General features: G+C 34.1%; 1 long non-coding RNA gene across 1 annotated transcript; it reads right to left on the bottom strand.

Moving 5' to 3' along the window:
* Nucleotides 1-1,982: 1,982 nt before the first annotated feature.
* Nucleotides 1,983-3,896, bottom strand: LOC135214600 (uncharacterized). Its single transcript, XR_010314430.1, has 4 exons — nucleotides 3,806-3,896; nucleotides 3,091-3,208; nucleotides 2,747-2,814; nucleotides 1,983-2,245 (listed from the first exon to the last, which is right to left on the bottom strand). It is a non-coding gene; the product is annotated as an uncharacterized LOC135214600 (long non-coding RNA).
* Between the last annotated feature and the right edge of the window lie 1,206 nt (nucleotides 3,897-5,102).

Raw genomic sequence — 5,102 nt, 5'->3', positions numbered from 1 at the left:
TTTGATTGTTTTCATTCAATTTCACCCTCTTACCCAATACAATAAAAGAATCTTGGTCACGTTTCAAGGTTAAGCAATATATCCCAAGACCAAGGCTCTTCAAAGTTCGCATTGACTGGTTTGCAATGGGGGTGTCAGTTATCGCACTAGCGTTCAATTCTTCTTCTTCTTTCCCACTGTTATCCCTAAATTAAGGGGTCGGTTGCCTGATAAGCGTTCTCCACTGCCTTCCATCAGAGGCGTCATCAGGCATGGTTTATTGTTTGTCAAAGGGGATTTTTACGACCACATGCCTTTACTGTCATCAACCACAGGTATTGGCAGTGGGCCTACCCTTTTTCTAAAAAGGTAGTCTGCAAGGAAGCAGTTTTCACAGTTACCGGCGGTGGGCCTAGCCTTTTACTAAAAAGCAACACTGCACGGCAGCAATTTTCACAGTTATCGCCGGTGGGCTTAGCCTTTTACTTAAAAGCAACACTTCAAGGCAGCAACTTCCACAGTTATCGGCAGTGGGCCTAGCCTCTCACTAAAAAGCAACATTGCAATGTAGCAATTTCCACAGTTATCGGCAGTGGGCCTAGCTTTTTACTAAAAAGCAACACTGCACGGCAGCAATTTCCAGTTATCGCCGATGGGCCTAGCCTTTTACTTAAAAGCAACACAGCGTGGCAGCAATTTCCACCGTTATTGGCATTGAGCCTAGCCTTTTGCTTAAAAGCAACACTGCACGGCAGCCATTTCCACAGTTATCAGCGGGAGACCTAGCCTTTTACTTAAAAGCAAGACTGCAAGGCAGCAGTTTCCACAGTTATTGGCGGTGGGCCTAGCCTTTTACTAAAAAGCAACACTTCACAGCAGCAATTTACACAGTTATCGGCGGTGGGCCCAACCTTTTACTAAAAAGTAGTATTCTTACACCCCTGCCACAGGATCATTGTTCGATTAGCGTCTCCCAGATATTCTAATACTCTGAACCATGCTACAAAATGTAAATTAAACGTCAAATCTGAACATTTACAAATTCTTACTAGACCGTATTCTCCAAAACAGCTTGCGACATATGAATCTTTTTATTGAACGTGCAGATCCAGAGTTAAAAGCAAGCAATGCATGCCTATTGTGTGCCAATCGGTGTGTGTGTGTGTGTTTGTAATGAACAGAAAATGACATAATATCGAAGAACAGTTGCAAAGGGGGGGACTCACTGATTTTGATTGACAGAGCGTGGAACACACCTGGAAGAGGTGTTGCAGGTCTTTTAGACAAGGTACCATAAAAAAAAAAACTTTGAAAAGGTTAACATTTTAAGTGACAATTAATTGAGTCTAGAGAAAGAGAAGTGAGGTGCAGCACACATTTTTTATTGACTAACTTTAATATTTAAGTGATGTCATAATTATGGTCTCTTTATTTCAGATGGATTCGAAGTCACCAATGGGTTTATTCTCTGACTGGTTTTGACTATTAAAAAACTATTAATGCTTGGACGCTCAGTGGAATAGGGGGTACTTACTTAAATATGATTTTGAGGAAAATATGATAGTTTAACATTTCTTTTGAGTCAGAGTTAATTAATTTTATTCCATTTTAATATTAGCTAATTTTGGGAAATAAAAAGCATATTTTTGTAACCATGGGAGTTTATCTTTGCCTAGTTTGACTTTCAGCCAACTCCCAAGAGGGCATGCAACGGAACAAGGGTAGGTTAAGTTGCCAATTAGATGATTTGTTTCATTTTGTTTAAACGAGTGTCATTTGACCTCAAAAATCCCTAATATATACATGCATACTATATATGTGTGCATATATGTGTATATATATATGTATATGTATACATATAAATGTATATATATACATACCAAAAAAAGCATACAAATGTCTACTTAGGCTTTATAGGGCTAAATGCCTTCACTCACGGTTATATATAAAAGTCCAGTAACAGCAAAAACAGGGATTATAATGAACCGGCAAGACGTGCATTTTTCATCACATTTTTTTATTTACTTTTTCTCTAACAGGAATACAGTACAATGGTTCAAAAGTGGCTCTAGTATTAAAAGGTACTAAGCAGTAACGTTATCAGTTAAAAACAAAGCCTGTTTTGAAAATCATGTTGAACATCTGTCTTGATCAGTGCTGTATCCTAAGAGCTTCCAACTTCAGCAATTTTGCAGACTTTGTGTCTAAGGCACTTGTCGTGGCAGCAAATGAATCCTGTCTCACAATCGCTGTCATCTTCGCATTTCTGGAAAAGAATTCGTAAGAATATGCAAATTGTCATATCCAAAGCTAAAATTGAACATCTTTCTGTGTTCCAATTACCCATAGAAATCAAAATTCTATTATGTAATTCATTATATATACATGTATATATGCTTGTGTATAAATGTAAGTACTGTGTAATTTAAACTAATACACACACACACACACATATATATATATATATATGTATATATATATATATATATATATATATATATATATATATATATATATATATCTATATATATATATATATATATATATATGTCTGATCACATCACCGTGATTCATATATATTTATAGACGCATTAAGCTACAAACTACAAATTTCCCTTTCAGTTGACATATACGAAAATATATATATATACATGTAATTACATATATTAAATTTCAGATTGTTATAGCATTTCCAAAGTAATTACATCATTACAACGGCATAACAGAGTAAATAAGTTACTTAACAATTAAATGTCACGGCACTTACAAATGGACCGGAACCGCTGTTTGAAGAGGTCTTGGAATTGGGGCACCTTCCTTGTGAAGGACAGGATGCTGTCGTGGGAAACAAGAAATCATCTTTCAAAAGACGCGAATTAATAATATACATTTCAGTGATGAGTTTCATCTTAAATGTCTTAATCCAACAATAGAAATTTTGGAAATTTACGAAAATGACCTCTCTCACAACTCAAAAGCATCAGAGAGAGAGAGAGAAGAGAGTTAAGAGAGTTAGACGAGAGAGAGAGAGAGAGGGAGAGAGAGAGAGAGAGAGAGAGAGAGTGAAATTCACTCATCAACGGAAAGAATTGCTAGTAGAAGACAACTTACGGCGTTCCTCACAACACAATAAACGATCATTTTTGTCTTCACACCAGAAGTTGCTGCATTGCTGTGCAAATGCCACGCCCACCAACACCGCAGTCAAGAGAGCCAAAGTGAAACCTTTCTGTAAAAGAGTCAGAATGTTGCGTGATTCAACATGAGTCCAGTTTCGATCACTAGACTGCCGAAGCAATTTTTGATAAATGAATCAGTCTGAGATTCTTCCGAATGACTTTTGCATTTCAGTCTCTATTGAAGGAAAAGCGCTTATGTATCGTCTTCAGTGTACTAATAAGGAATGAAATTGAAAAAGAAACCTACAAAATTACTGTGTATAACGTATTTACTTATAAATATTTTCATTTTGTTTTTACTCAACACTCGAGTACTTTCAGGTCCTATTTGTGGCCCTTTCTCAAGAGATGTGCTACGGACTGAAAGTACTCGAGTATTGAGTAAAAATATAATGTAAATATTTAATATTTATAAGTAAACACGTTATGAATTGTAATTGTGTGGGTTTCTTTTTCGATCTTCAGAAGAAAACTGAAAGAAGTTTTTGTTTGGTTCAAGAAATGAAATCTTATTATCAAACAACTAGTTTCTATTTTTTAAGAAGAATACGTTTTTTTATCCTTTAAAGCAAAACAGTCCTCTGTTTTTCTAAGAAAAATAAGTTTTTTTTATCATTTAAAGCAAAATAATCTTTAGTTAATGTTACCATCTTGAAGAATGATTTGTATGGTTTCCTCCGCTGGGAAGCTTCAGACACAAGTACCGTTCTGCAAGAATCTCTGTCCTTTTAATACGAGACGAATGACCTAGAAACCAGTTGCCAACTACGCCGAGATTGCATAGATTTTTTGTACTAATCGTCCAGGTGATTAGCAACTACGTAGCCTGAGTCATACACAATCGACACACACACACACACACTCACACACACATATGTTCATATATATATATATATATATATATATATATATATATATATATATATATATATACACGTATATATATATATATATATATATATATATATATATATATATATTATATATATATATATATATGTATATGAATATAGATATAAATATATATTCCCGATTTATATATATATAGATATACATATATATATATATATATATATATATATATATATATATATATATATATATATACACACACACACACACACACTCACATATATATATATATATATATATATATATATATATATATATATATATATGCATATATCAAAAGTATTATTTTAATAAGTTTAATCATTTACTGTGTTCCATAAATTGCAGAAGAAAGTAATTTTAGAAATTTTTGGTGAATAAGAAATACAGAAGTTTTACGTTTGAAATATAAGTATCTGTTGACGTTTGTCCCTTGCTTATATCCGTTGCTATTCAGATCACGTGATTTCAAACATATTACGAATATGCAGCCAAAATTCGTAGGCACAATTTTGTCCGATTTCTGACCTATGATGTTAAATAAAAAACCGAAATATTAGTTACTGTGTAAATCCCAAAATATTTTCTTCTTTTTCAGAATGAAAATTTTGGATAATAGTGTAGAGCGTAAAAGGTATTTTTATACAGTAATTGTACATTCGTTTAAGACATAAGTCAAACCAAAATCGAATTCATTAGGACTATGCAAAGCCGAGTCGATATTAACTTTATCTTTCCTTTGATGACTAATTGGTCAGTGTCGAGTGTATGTCATAGTATATAAGCCAAAGTTCGAATCCTCGTGGGGGCAGACTGTAAGCAAAAGCCAGTCTTGAAAAGGCGGAAGACGTCTATTTGGAGGACTTTTGACACCTTTACAGGAAGAAAATGCCTTCTCAAAGGTAGCTTGGCCTCATCCCGTTATTCCAATGTCAACCACTCAATTACTTTTGCAGGAAGCCAATAAATAAATTAGTAGCGTTTCCATCTCTCGATACTAAATAAAATCACCAAAGAACAATGAAGCCATTGCAGTTAATGAACAGTATTCTG

This window comes from Macrobrachium nipponense, chromosome 46, assembly GCF_015104395.2.
Source record: "Macrobrachium nipponense isolate FS-2020 chromosome 46, ASM1510439v2, whole genome shotgun sequence".
Taxonomy (NCBI): Eukaryota; Metazoa; Arthropoda; class Malacostraca; order Decapoda; family Palaemonidae; genus Macrobrachium; species Macrobrachium nipponense.
This window is presented reverse-complemented; position numbering and strand designations above follow the sequence as displayed.